This window comes from Castanea sativa, chromosome 11 (genome assembly GCF_040712315.1).
Source record: "Castanea sativa cultivar Marrone di Chiusa Pesio chromosome 11, ASM4071231v1".
NCBI lineage: Eukaryota > Viridiplantae > Streptophyta > Magnoliopsida > Fagales > Fagaceae > Castanea > Castanea sativa.
The window spans coordinates 34,248,831-34,264,587 of NC_134023.1; positions in this window are offsets into that span (position 1 = coordinate 34,248,831).

The window sequence follows — 15,757 nt, forward strand, 5'->3', positions numbered from 1 at the left end:
AGGTCCCATTGACATTATTTAGAAACCAATAGAAATATTCCAAGTGCTTCTATATAAAAATTGCAACGAATACTTAAGGGTCAATCATATATCGACACGTGTTGATATTTTAATTTTAAATGACATATGTTGTCAAATTAAATACTACCATGTTTTATTTTAAATTAGAACAAAACTAATCAAATAATGCCACGTGTCCCTTGGAGAACAAGACATAAAGTTCCTCCATTTAACTTATTACATGTCACTACTTATAGCCAATCATCTGTGATCACACCTTTCCAAGACCCCTATAAATAGAGACACTTCTCAATCTTATGGGAGGGGGGGATTCAGAAAATATTTAAAAGTCTTAAAGCTCTACTGGAATCAAGCTCCAAAACTTCCAAGAACATCAAGAACTTCAACCTTTGAATACGAAGAACATTCGAAGCAAAAGCATTCAAGTCATCCTTCTAGATCTCAAGGTTCATTGGAATCAAGCTCAAAAGCCTTCATAAACATTAAGAGACTACAAATTAGTGAAACTCTACGGATCCAAGCCTCCAAAGCCCAAAAAACTTTCACTATGATTCTTCGACGACAAAGAACATTCATCCAAATCTTCTTCCAAGTCTCAAAGTTCCACTAGAATCAAGCTTCCAAGTCTCCAAGTACTTCAAAGACTTTGATCCATCAAAGTTTCATCAGATTCAAGTTCTAAAGCCCCAAAGAACTTCCACCACAATCTTCGAAGATCAATAAAATTCAATGAACCCACGAAGAACGTGAAGAACAAGAAATCCTTAACAAGCTAGCACACAGCTAGATATTCATTGTAATCTCATTCCAAATATCTTTCAATCCACTTTCCAATCCAAGTGGAGGACATCTTGTGTTCAAGTCAAGACTACATCAACGCAACACTTGAATTTAGGACTTTTCTGAGAAGATCGAATCAGATGATTATTCTATTGTATTAGAATCTAAACATAGAGAATTGTACCTACAAATTCATAAATAAAAATTTATACTTGTGAAACATTGTCAATTGTTTGATTTCCAAACTCAAGATTTTGTGTTTACAAATTTGGCACACCCAGTGGTACCTCTCTACCTCTCATTTCTTTCTCCTTCGAAAAAAGAAAACTTCATCACCTTGCTATCAGCTTCAATGGCCTCTAGCAAGAACATTCAAGCTTCATCAATTACAAGTTAACCAGACTCAACGTTTCTATCATCGAAAACTATTCCAGTACAATTGCTTGTGGCAAACCTAAAACTCTTAATCAACTTCAATTCAATCGATTGAAGAACCCAAGGTCCAGACAGTCATCTCCTTGGATTTTCTTGCAAGCAAGAAGATTTTCAACAAAGAGCTATCCAACTTGGAGCACCTCAAGTCTGGGTGCAAACCCCCTTCTTCCTTTATAAGAAGTTGTTCACATGATTTCTTATATGACATAGGAAAGCCAAGAGATGAGCTTCCCTTTGTTCACATGGACTTACTTTCTCCTTAATCATCCTTTGAAGTAATGTCAATCATGATGGCTAACACCTCTACTGTAGAGGAAAAGATTATTGAATGGAGCAAAATATCATCCTTCTCACGAAAGCACTCAATGATAGGGACCTTTAAATTGCAACCTTAATGAACAAGCTAGAAGTAAAAGACTTTGGCAAATCAAGCTATGGTCCTAAGTCCTCACATGACTTCATCCCCATAAAGGAAGACAAAGGAAAAGGAATTGAAGACACCCTAAACAGGAACAATCTACTTTAGTTGTTTCGCTATCTATTCAACAACTCCAAGATATGATAATAAACACCATCCGAACACAATATGCAGGTTCTTCTACAATTTCTCTTATGAGTTGACGCCTTACACAAAGCACGTTGACAACATGAGAATGCCTAATGGGTATCAACCTCCTAAAATTTCATGCAGTTTGATGGCAAAGGAAATGCCAAGCAACACATTGCTCACTTTATGGAAACTTGTGAAAATGCTAGAACTCAAGGAGACCTCCTCACAAAGCAATTTGTTCGTTCTCTCAAAGAAAGTGTCTTTGATTGGTACATAGACTTGGAGTCCGAGTCAGTTGATAGTAGGGAGCAACTTGAAAGTGAGTTTCTTAATCAATTCTATAGAACACGCTGCATGGTTAGTATGTTGGAGCTTACTAGTACCAGACAGTGGACAAATGAGCCCATTGTTAGTTATATTAACTGATGGCGCTCTTTAAATTTGGATTGCACAGATAGGAATTCTGAAATATCTGCTATGGTGATGTGCATTCAAGGTATGCATTGGGGACTTCTCTACATCCTCTAAGGGATAAAACCCCGAACATTCGAAGAATTAGCAACTTATGCACATAACATGGAGTTAAGTATCTCTAATCATGGAAACATGAATTCTCTTGCACTTGAGGAGAGGAAAGATAGAAAAGAAGTGAAGAAGAATGGCACCTTCAAAGATTTTGTGGCTGTTAACACTGCCTTAGTCAAGATTTCGAGAGGAGGTGCGAAAGAAAAGGACAATAGACTTGATAGGCGGCAGAAGAATGACTTGCGTCGTTTAACTTATGAGGAAAGAGAGCAGAAAGTTTATCCATTTCCAGATGAGGATGTGCCAAACATGTTAGAATAACTACTCCAAACAAAGGTAATTGAATTACCAAAATGCAAATGACCAGAGAGATGGAGAAAGTTGATAACCCTAACTATTGCAAATGTCACCGCATCATCAGCCACCCAGTCCAAGAGTGCTTTGTGCTTAAAGAAATCATCATGAAGCTTGCCAAAGAAAAGAAGATTGATCTAGACTATGATGAGGTAGCTGAAGCAAACCATACAACTATTGCCTGTGGGTCACTGAACGATGTAGTGCCAGCTCTAAAGCAAGGAGCACTTCCCCCAAATTTAGTTGCTCAGAAATCAAAAGGACCAGAATATATGCCTCATGTGCAATCAAAGAAGGAATACAAGAAGCTTGGAACCACAAAGGTCAAGGTGCAATATGATCATTCGTTGCCTCAAAAGTTCAAGAATCATGTCACTCTACTAGACTTATTCCCACAAAGGCTCCCTCAAAACGATTCGATGGAACCATTCATATAGTCTCCTATATGAAATCCATGATGAGGAAGACAATTCAAAGCCAAGTCCCAAGCAAATCACTCCACTCAGTTACATGCCTAAAAAGTCAGTGCAAAGGTCGACCAAAAGACATGACATAATGAAAGCTGCAAATGGCTTAAATCAAGAAGGGGCAAAATTTCCACCACGAATTACAGTGTTTTATCGCATTAAGGCTTCAAGCTTCTCACCATCACAAGGTTAATTTTTGCTCACCCAACACAAAACCAAAATGCTCTTGTACGTAGGTCAACCTTTGATCGGTTAAGGACGGCGAAGCATCTACCATTGGTTGTTCTCAAGATCAAATAAAGGATAAGGGACCAAGAAGAGGAAAGTACTGTTAGCAAGATTCACAGTCGTATCCCCTCACGCATTAAGCATAAGTCTATTCTTGACATTATCACAAAAGGTTCACTCAAAGTTAAAAGGCAAACAATCATATACAATACTCAATCAAATGTTCAAGATCAGCAAGAAATTAAGGAGGTTCCACCAACATTGGAAGATATAGGGAAAACTACATTCGATGAAGTACAAGAAGTCTAAAAGATAATTGAAGATGATGATGTGAGGATCAATCCTATTGATGGGAGGATCCTTAAGCACTCCTACACATGAAATTTAAGATTCCTCCTTGGTGAGAGCATAAACTGCCCACCTTGGCACTTCAAAGGTACATGAAATCTTCCCTTTACCTTTGAATGTGTTCACCACACACACACACACACACACACACACACAAAGCTCATTAGGATGAAAATCTTGAAAAAAAAAAAAAAAAAGGCCGACTTAAGCAAAATTTAGAGCATAAAAAAATAAAATAAAATAAACTCGTTAGGTTGAAAACCTTGAAAAATGAAAAAAAAAAAAAAAAAAAAAAAACTCGTTAAGTTGAAAACCTTGAAGAAGGCAACTTAAGCAAAAGTTAAAGCAAAAAAAAAAAAATCTATTTTTTCTCTTGAACTACGTAATGACTTGACCCCTCACAGGTATGTAGGTGACTTGGTATCTCATGCTAAGTTCAGTCACGTGTAAAATAAAAAATAGAAAATAAAAAACTCACCCTACTTGAAGGATTCCACCATTGACTGTCAATATGCTTTCAAAAGCTCTTTGATTGGAATGGCGAAGCTTACGATCACACCACCTCCCGTTTGAGTTGTGTCAACTTGCATCTCTTCTCTTCTAAGTTGCGTCACCTCACATTCCTGAAGTCTACACAACTTTGCCTCTCTTTTGGGTTGCATCACATTGCATCTTTAAAGTCTACGCCGGATTGCACTTGGATTGCATAGCCTCTCTTCTAGGCCGTATCGTATGACCTCACATCTTTAGAGCTTGGACTGCATCACCACTTGTCTAAGTTGTATCGCCTCGCATCTCTGAAGTCTTGATGGCATCGCTCATCTTCAAAGACTTGGGACGTCTTCTCACATCTTTAAATTCTTCATCATGTCATCTCTCAGCTTCTAAGTTATGTGACGTCTTCTCACATCTTTAAATTCTTCATCATGTCATCTCTTAGCTTCAAAGTCATGTTGGCATCTCCTTGCGCCTTCGAAGTTTGGGACATGTCAGTTTGTATCTCTGAAAGAGCCTTGATGACGAAGCAGACATTCAAGAAGATAGTTTTCACCCTTGAGCATGGGAAGATCACCACCCTGCTACTCAAGGGGGCATTCAAGAAGATAGTTTTCATCCTTGAACATGGGAAGATCACCACCCTGCAACCTAAGGGGGTATCAAAATAATTTGTCCACTTGAGCATGGGAAGCTCACCACCCTGCTACCCAAGCGGACCTTCAAGATGATAGTTCTCATCCTGGAGAAAGAAGACCTTAAAGTTGCAAGGAGAATTGCCAGAGAGCCGAAGAAACAATTGTCAAAAACAAGAAAGAGCATGAAGTTCCAATGAATCAGAGAAAGAGAGGAAAACCCTGAAAGAAAATCAAGCCGAAGAAAAACAACAACAACAGTGGCCGCTTGAAAAGAAAAGAAGCACAGAAGCTGTAAATTCATTGAAGGAAAAGACAAAACCAAAGAAATAAATAAATCAAAAAAAAAAAGAGAGAAAGAAGATCTGTAGCTGTGGCAAGGTGAAAGCGTGGATCATGTCTCCTTTTATAGGTGTCGTGACAACTGACGAGTAACCCTAAGTGTGCAAGGAAGTGGCGGCTAAAAAGGAAAAAAAAAAAAAAAAAAAAAGCGTGGCGAAGAAGAAAATTCTAGTGCACCACCTCTGATGATTGATCACTAGGTCATCTAGAATTTAATAAACCAAGCCAACCTGGAAATGCATAAAAGCTTAACATCGTCGTTCTTTAAAAATGGGTTTAAGCTCACCAAAGCCCACTTCAACAAGCCCAGTTCTTACATACTCGTGGAAAAGAGCATGTTCAAATTGTTCTCAATTTTTCCAAAACAAATCATGCCATCATACATGCGATTCTTTTGTTGCCAACGTCCACGTTGGCTGTAGATAAATAACTGAAGGCAAGTCTTCCACAAAATAAATAAATAATTCAAGAAAGCACTTGCAGAGTCCAAGTCTCAAACATCAAAATTTATGTTTCGAGACCAGCTCACTCACAACACTCAAAGATCGCGTACGTGAACAAGTCTCGAAAGGGCATTTGTAGAAGTGGAAATTTTGCAATCAATCACAAAGTGCCACATGCTATTTAGTAGGTCTCACTAACATTATTTAGAGACCAACAGAAATATTCCAAGTGTTTCTAAATAAAAATTGCAAAGAATACTTAAGGGTCAATCACACGTCGACACGTGTTGATATTTTAATTTTAAATGACATAAGTAGTCAAATTAAATACTGCCATATGTAATTAAATTAGAACATTTTGGCTAATCAAATAATGACATGTGTCCCTTGGAGAACAAGACATAAAGGTCCTCCATTTAAATTATTACATGTGTCATTGCTCATAGCCAATCATGTGTGATTACACCTCCCCAAAACTCCTATATATAAAGACACTTCTCAGTCTTACGGGGGGATTCAAAAAGATTCAAAAGTCTTAAAACACTGCTAGAATCAAGCTCCAAAACCTCCAAGAACATCAAGAACTTCAACCTTCGAATACAAAGAATAATCGAAGCAAACACATTCAAGTCATCCCTCTAGATCTCAAAGCTCATTGGAATCAAGCTCAAAAGCCTCCATAAACACTAAGAGACTACAAATTAGTGAAGCTCGATCTACGGATCTGAGCCTCCAAAGCCCAAAGAACTTTTACTAAAAATCTTCAAAGACAAAGAACATTAATCCAAATTATTCTTCCAAGTCTCAAAGTTCTATTGGAATCAAGCTTTGAAGCCTCCAAAAACTTTAAATACTTTGATCCATCGAATTTTCATCGAATTCAAGTTCTAAAGCCCCAAAGAACTTCCACCACAAATCTTTGAAGATCAATAAAATTCGAAGAACCCACAAAGAACAAGAAATCCTTAACAAGCTAGCACACAGCTAGATATTCATTGTAATCTCATTCCAAAGATCTTTCAATCCACTTTCCAATCCAAGTGGAGGACATCTTGTGTTCGAGTCAAGACTACATTGACGCAACACTTGAATTGAAGACTTTCCTAAGGAGATCGAATCAAAGGATTATTCAATTGTATTAGAACCTAAACATAGAGAATTGTACCTACAAATTCATCAATACAAATTTACACTTGTGAAACATCACTAATTGTTGGATTTCCAAACTTGAGATTTTGTGTTTACAATTACATGTCCTTAAAACCTTAGTTAATGGAGAAGTAATATAACGCCCAGCTCACTTTAAAAAAAAAGGGTTAGATTTTTAAGGAGCCACATGTGACCCACCTACCCCTTATTTCCCCACCACACACCACAAACTCACAAATGTCTCTCCTTATTTGGCCAATCAATCAAGGGTCCTTCACATCTTTCTTTTCTTTTCATTTTCCTCACAAACACTCACACTTCCTTATTCTCCCACAATACCACTCCTCACCTCTTCCACCACCATTTTTCCGGCAAGATCACCAAAAAACTCCATAGGAAAAAGGTAAGGTTCACTCACCTCTACTATTTGAAGTAAAAATTTCTAATCTTTTTGTGGGTTTATATGCTTTTGCTTGAGGTTATGTTTATCTAAGCTTTAATAATAATACCCATGTGATTCATGAGCATTAGAAGTGATATTTATGTGTTTTTATGTATGGATTTGGTCTTGGTGGATGTATTTGATGAGTGGGTTTATGATTTTTGCAATGGTGGTTAGCTAAGTGGTGAAGATTTGGGAGTTTTGGCTTTCTAATGTGAAATAGTTGATGAATCTAATTTTTATTGTGTATTTGGAGCTAGTGGAGAATTTACATTTAGGGTTTGTAATGGTGGGTATTGTTATATTTATGGGTCTCTTAAAAATGACATGTATATTGAGGAAGAAATTCATAAAGTGTTAGGGTCTCTTATGGTAAAGGTGAAGCTTGGAATGACATGATGATAAGCTGGAGTCTATGCCTTATAATGAAATTGTTGAGAAACTTTGGAAGTGGAATACATTATTTGTGAGGTTAAATGCTAGGCTTGCCTAATTAATTTCTTAGTTAGCAATTTCTAATTCATAGCTAGATGCTATCTCAAGTTTTATGCCTATTGTGATAAGTTTGCTTGATATTGTTTAGGTTCTAGCTAATCTTATTTGGAGCTTGAAAAATTAGGCTTTTGCGGGTTGCAAAGTAAGTAGCTTTTTAATGGGATATTTTTGGAAAATAACCATGTTGCATAAAGCATTATTTTTTGGGTTAAACACATTTTGGGAAATGGTTTATGGAAACTATATTTTTCTAGAAAGCTTTATGTTGTAACTTTAATATATGTAATTATTTGTGAAAATAAAATCGTATTTGGCAATGCATATGGCGAAATGCATAATTTGTTAGCATGGAAAAGATTAGCATCTTTGATTATATAAATTCTTGAGAATGGATTTTATTTCTTATTGCATTATTTGCCAAATTAAAGATGCTTTGATATTTGGGAAAATTGATACAAAATCTTCTTGACAAGAAATGAGTTTGAACGCTTTGAGAACTTTGTGAATATTTTGAATATTTCAAAGGTTTTTGTGAAACTACTTAAAATTGAACTGCATTTTGATTTCATGTAAACTATGAGCTCTTCATGTTTTTACCCTTGGGCCATGACATGTGATTACCGGGTGATTACCTAACTAGATACTATAGTCTCTGTGATATTGGTATCTTAGCACCCGTCTTTGTGATGGTTATGAGTTCCGACTTTGTGTTGACAAATGAATTCTGACTTTGTGTCGGCAGATTAGTTTCTGCTTTGCGCCGGCGATTGTCGTGTGGCCTTGGGTTAATTTTCTGGTTTGGAATGGTGTTGTTATTGCTCACAATGTATGGTACGTAGTTTCATGTTGAGATTTTTTGAGGAATATATAGTATGTAATTTCATGAGAACGTCTCAAGAAGTTTTGTGCTGTGTCAATTTATTCATTCTTGTCATATCATTTTTTGAAATGGTTTCATAGAATTTACTTGGAAATTCCCAAATTATAACATGCTTTATACACTATTCATTGTTATGAAACTTGCATTTCCTCTACCCCCATTAATTATGCTACTTACTGGACTCTATTTCATTCCATTATTTTATAAACTTTTCAGAGTTGGCAACAATCTTTTGAGACAGCTTTTTAGTGGCTAACAGTAGTTAGACTAACTACTAATGGGGGTAAACTTTTGTAATGGAAACATTAGATGATGTACACCTTAGAATAGACTTGACTCATTCTTTTGTATGTTATAGTGGTTGTGACTTTATTCCCACTAATGGGATAAGTTGTTAATATGTCATTATTTATTTAGATCTCTATTCTTTTGTGGCCAATGGTCCTTGTAATTAATGCTTAGAGCTCTGACTTACTTTTGGAGTACATTTAATGGAATTATTATGATAATTCTTGATGTTGGTACTTGATATGATTTATTTGGATTGTATTGTCAAAAAGGAAAAAAAATCTAATGGTACTTTTGAGATGTTTTTCTCATGCTTTGGGCCCTTTGGGGTTCGGGGCGTGACAACTAAGGTTTCCTAAGTGACTTCAACTTTGATGGGCAAGTGGAGGTTATAGATACAAGAAATTTGGTCCTCTCGTTGCTTATTAAAGAGACATTTTAACTACCCTATCATATACACTGAATAGTTCAAGAGAAAAAAATAGTCAAAAGAGAGAAACTAATTCTATAAGAATTAAGTGTCTTTTATACTAAGACTTGATCTTAAGAAAATTTCAGCAATGGATCAAGGTAAGCTTTATAATAAATTTTTGTAGTTGTGATATCATGATAATTCAAGATCCTAGAAATTATATTATGGTTGTTTATAATATAACAACATAAAGAAAACGTTTACACAACAATGCCCCCAACTAAGATGTTAATGTTACCGAGCTAGTTGCAAAAGCAATCCAAGGTCGCTATAAAATCAACACAAATAGTGCCTCGTTTAATACTTCACAAACATCCAGCATTGAACTAGAGGGAGCTAGATTGCCACAAATGTAATGACTACACTAAGAGATGGAGGGATAAGTCACTGGCGGGGCACATTTTACAGGGTGTTCTTCGACAAACAAAAGATTACTCATCTACACTGCAAATCAAATAAGGCAGCTCACCTACTCACAAAGCACATTGGCCAAATAGAAATTACGATAGTGTGGCTAGAGGAGATAAATCATAAAGGGCATAATTTCATTGAATGGATGGACTATTGGACAATACTGTTGTGGTCTACCTAGAGCACAGAATAATATATTTCTCATTAGCATTGCACAAATTAACGACTAGTCATAAATAATTTTAAAATTTTCTAATAGAAAGTTCATAATTTTCATAGGCACAATACCTTTTTGTGTTATTTATGGAAATGAAAGTGACATGACATTGAACTTTCACGTTAATTGGACTTATCACGTTATGAGTGCCATCTAACCATACGAGCAATGCAGATAACCTGCTAATTGTTAGGATTAGTACCCTTAAATCCTATTATATGATGCTATGTATTTATTATGTATGACTTAATGTTGTGTTTAATAAAGTTGTTTTATTATTATCTAAAAATAATTGTAACATGAATTGTGAGACATTATCATATAGTTCATGAGATACATTGTATGTAATTTATGTGATTTAGTCACAGAAGATGTAAATCACAAGTTCCTTGTAAACTCAAAATATAGTTCGTAGTCAGTGATGAAAATTAGGCATTTCCTCTGCGAAGACTATAATTTATCAACTAAGATGATTTGTCTTGATCATGGAAATTGAAATTTCTAATTGGTATGTTGATATGTTTTAAGAGTTAAAACATATTGAACTGGACCGTGTGAAATTTATTATTCTTCTAACGACTGTCAAATGAATAATAAACTCACGACTTATATTTCCATGAACTCTTAATCTTGAGAGAATAATGAACTTGATCATGAGGTGTACATTGCTTTGATATATCAGGAGTGAGATCTAGAGTAACAGTCAAAACTTCAGTATGTTGAGCAACCGCATTTAGTGTTGATGGAACATATATTCTCAAGATGGAATTCATAGTCTCTTAACGGAGATACAAAATATTCCCTTGAGATAAGTTTAATAGGATTATTATTCAGAGAGTTAGGCTTAACCACTTTAATAAGGAGTTACTAAAGTAAATATATATATATATATATTTATGGAATTGGATTTCATAAATATATATAATGAATAACTTTAAAGGATTAAATCAGGTACTCAAGGAATTAATATGTAGTAATCTACAAAGTGACAGTCTTCTTTCATGACTTTGTGTTACTACGAATATTTTATGAAAATGATGCATGTATAATAAAGTCTTGGGATATAATTTATAGATAAGGCCTAGAGTACAATTATATTTATATAGTGATATTAAATATAATTAATGGTAACTTTGGACTTGTCAAGAGTTGACAGAAAAGCCTAAGGCCCATTAGAGCTAGTGCCTTATTGGTCCCTTTTGGTCCCACTCCAAGCCACACATTTAAGCCCAATTGGAAAGACTTAAAAGGCCAACCCAATTAGATAATCGGTTAGACGCAAAGGGAGAAACATATAGAATTTTCTGTAAAGAGTTTTGTAAGAACATTATTGCGAAGTGGTGCATGTTAGTGTAAGACACTTTGACATTTCTCCCTTTGGAACTGATTGAGAGACCACACATCTTGGGCGTTAGTGGAATTGGAGTGAAGATTGAAAGTGTTCCCAAGCGCTTCTGATCTTCAATTTTGAAATTCACCACTCCAAGGTACACTCTCTTGTTCTCAAATTCTGAAACTTATATAGTACATGTTAACTTTTATGAATGAAGTAGATCCGTAATTCTTCCGCTGCACACTTGCATATTTCCATCACTAATAACTACCTGCTAATAACTTTTAATCCTTTCCCAGACATCTAATATCAATGGAATCAAGTTAATAGAAGTTCGGTAAGGCCTTAAAACAAATGTCCGTTGTTTAAAACTAGAAAAGCCAGCAAACCAGTGATGCACGCTATGTGTGGCCCAGGAAGACATGTGCACACATGCCTGTTAATTCCAAGCGCACACTAGAGGGTGTTTGGTTTGTGTTTTCAAACAACCATTTTCAGTTTTTAAACAACATTACACACTTTTTCACACACTTTTTCACCCACACATATTTTCACAAATGTTTTCATACAATAATATTCAGTTTTTTAATACATGTACCAAACGGGTCCTAAGCGTGCACCTAGAACTGATAAGTCTCAAAAAATTTGTAAATATCTCCTCCTTTCTAGGTTTCAATAGGAACAAATTTTGGGGTCTTTGAAGCATTTTTTGGGCAGTTTTCCCTCTCTTTTTTCTATAATTCTATCCCAAAACACTCACCAAAAATCTTTGATTCTCTCCTCCTCCATACATCAAAATGTAGTGTTTTTGCTTCCATTTATTCCACCTTGGTCCTTCTTCCTAAATTTTGAGGTTTGGAGGCTGTAAATGTAGCTTTTTAGCTACCATATACCCCTTTTTCATTATAGCCTTTTAATGCTTTGATTTAATTTCCTAGCATGCTCTATTGCTTTGTTTAAATTATGTAACATGTTTATTGCTTTGATGGTCTTAGTCTAGCCTTCTTAGCTAGGATATATCCAAATTTCATTGTTTCTGCTCTTTATGTCATACTAGTCGCATATCTGCGTTGCACGTAATAATTTTTTTAGGATGGTCTCATTAAATATTTTATTAATACTATAATTTTAGTTATTAACCATTAGTTTTTAAGTTAATAAAAACCTTAAATTTACCCCTTTTTTCCCCTTTATACACACACACACACACACGCATATATATATATATATATATATATATATATATATATATATATATATATATATATAGTAAATCTTTACACATACCTTTAAGAAAACTATATATGTTCCACTTTTTTGGATACATAAAATTATAGACTACTACTCCATAATGATAGTGGCTAATTAATTTTATATATATATATATATATATATATATATATATATAATTTTTTTTTTTTTTTTTGTGATCTCATTTGTAACGCTTCTTTTTATTATCATATATTTACTAACTGATGATTTACATAACAGAGACAATAAATAAGAGATAACATTGTTCATTAGATTTTCAAAAGTAATAGTGTATGAAAATTATATATATATTATAAATAAGGTTAAATGAAATGTCAAAAAATGGACTTTCAAATTTTCTAACTTTATTTCTTATATAATTTCTACTACTATCAGAGAACATCTCTTTTTTAGTTATGATTAATATGGTTTCCATAGTTAGAGTTTAATTAGTTTTAAATTTAAATTTAGTACTATGATTGTATTTAATTGTTGATTGTTAACTTAATTTTTTAAGTGAATTTAACGGTTTATATTACTACACTGTAAAGTTTTTAATATTCTCCACATGGTAATCTCTATTTTATTTTTTACTTCTCCTTACAACCTCTTTGTTTTTAGTTGGGAAATTTAGACCCCGGTTGATAGAATTAACAAGTTTTAAATCTAAGTTATTAATTAGATTTATTATGAATAAACTTGTTAAAACAAACAAACATCAATATCATGTCAAAATCATACGCAGCGGAAAAATAAATAAGACAAGATATGATAACCCAGAAAAACCAATGAAACCAACTAGTTTCACAGTAAAAAACCTGAGGGGAAACCTTCCCAAAAAGAAATTCACTATAGTAAAGAGAAATTTCAGATCTAATACAAAATCTTTGTCCCTAGACTCTACAATCCCCGTAGATGAACTCACAGCAGAAATCTTTCACCGCTTTAGAACCTCTGAACTCTTCAATATATGAACGCTACCCTTTGATGCACAGATCTCAGTACATTACTAATTCCTTTGCACGAATCCCAGTACGTGACTCACTCAACAACTTAAGAAAAAAGAATGTTGGCTGCAAAGTTCTTCACTTCATCAACAATGAAGATCAAGAAACACTTGGTTACAAAACTCTAAGGTGCAAAGACGCACTAACTTCTTCTAGAGAAAATAAGGCTTCGGTCACCTTTTGCATATGTTCTCCTTATATTCTCTTATGTGATAGCCTCTAAAATAAGCCTTATATATGGCTAGAGTTGTGAGAAAAGAAACCCTACACAAATACATAAACATGGGCCGAAAATCAAATCTAGAAATCTGAATTCCCGTAACCTCGATAGATCCTCAATCGATCAAAAAGCTGTCGAGCTTCATTCATTAAATCTCGATAGATAGTTATCTGTCAAGCAAGTGTCAAGCAGCTGTCCGCAGGTGTCCAGCTATCTGTTCAGCTTTAGTGAATACCTTTTCTTCACTTGTTTCTTGGTCCAATCTTCATGACTTTAATACTAGACTTGAACAACATGTTCTTTGAAGTATTAAACACATCCTAGATCTACCCAAATACAAGTAAAGTGCGTTTTGTCAAAAGATTAGCCAACTACATAAAATATGACTTTAACAATCTCCCCCTTTGACAATCCGTGACAAAACCACAGCAACCAAATGAACATGCGAGAGAAGTCATAAATCACTCAACTCATACTCACTTGTTGAATACAATAAAATCTACCCTAACACAAACTCTTGAAAAACTTTGCTAGAAGAGAGTTCATGGCATAGAAGATTTTGACAACCTGTTTTCCTGAAACACTTTAAAAAAAACACATCAAGGCATCTTTGTGTGAAACAAAAATAATAAATTGCATACAAATAAAGAAACATGTGTATGAAGAGAGAAAATAAACAACACATGTAGAGGTAGGTGAAGAAAACATACATCATCACATATATATATATATCAAAGATAAGTACAATGTATGTAAACATGGTCACAAGACCTAAGGTACAAGAACAAGAAGCTAAAAGTAGCTCCTACAACAACAAGGAGCTTAACACTCCCCCTTACAAGGCATGTATTTCTCTCCCTAACTTGTAGAATCTTAAAGAAAGAAACTACAAATTCTCCAATTTCTCCCCCTTTTTGTCATGATTGACAAAGGGTACAAGAAACTAGAAAGCTTTACCCGAGAAATATAAAGATGATCAGGGATGATCAAGGGGTACAAAGAATCCATATAAATGTATGAATATAATGAAACAAGATGTTATGGATGACAAGATCAAGAAAATATGCAAAACATGTCAAAAACAATGCATGCAAAGGATCTCGATGGATCGAGAGGTGTCGAGTCATCTATCGAGGAATGTGTCAAGAAAAGCAACGTCTAGAGATAGAGTTATCGAGAAGGTGTCGAGGAACAAAGTAAAGACACGAGAACAGAAGCTCAATCGATCCACCAGGTGTCGAGAAGCTATCGAGAGGATAGAAGTTTTCTCAATCAATCCACCAGGTGTCAAGAAGATGTTGAGATTGCGATAAGAAAAAGCTAAGAAGCTCGACAGACAGCCAAGTATCGAGGAGGTGTCGAGCCAGCTTTTAAAAGTAGTTTTTCAAAAAGAGAAAAACACAGACATGAATGCAATCACGTATGCAACTCAACCAATGATCCAATCAACATATTAGACTCTCAAAATCATCTCTCAACAACAATTTTAAGCACATGGATCCCAAAATACACACACACATACACACACACTAAACAAGTCTAACTGATTTTATATTTCAAAAACAAGTCAAGATAGTTTAGTAAGTATACATTAATACATGTAAACCTTGTGATGACCAAATCACATTGTACCTGCACATGTATCCAAAGTAGCAAAGTATATTGCGTGTTGTGTGTGAAAACATCGCAAGATTGCATAAGTATCTCTATGTTATGACGATTTGAGATATGAGAAAATCACTTTAACTCACACACAATCTAAACTGTTTGATGGAGACTATCACCTTCGAGATACATCCTATAACTCCCACATCTCCTAGAAAACACACTTGCAATCATATTTAAAAAGCATTTTGTTCTTTTTGCTTTTATTTTCTTTACATATTTTCTTTTTATTAAGCAAACCATGCATGGGTATACAAGGAGAGAAAAGAAATACCCAATTATGTTAGGCTTTTTGACATTGCAC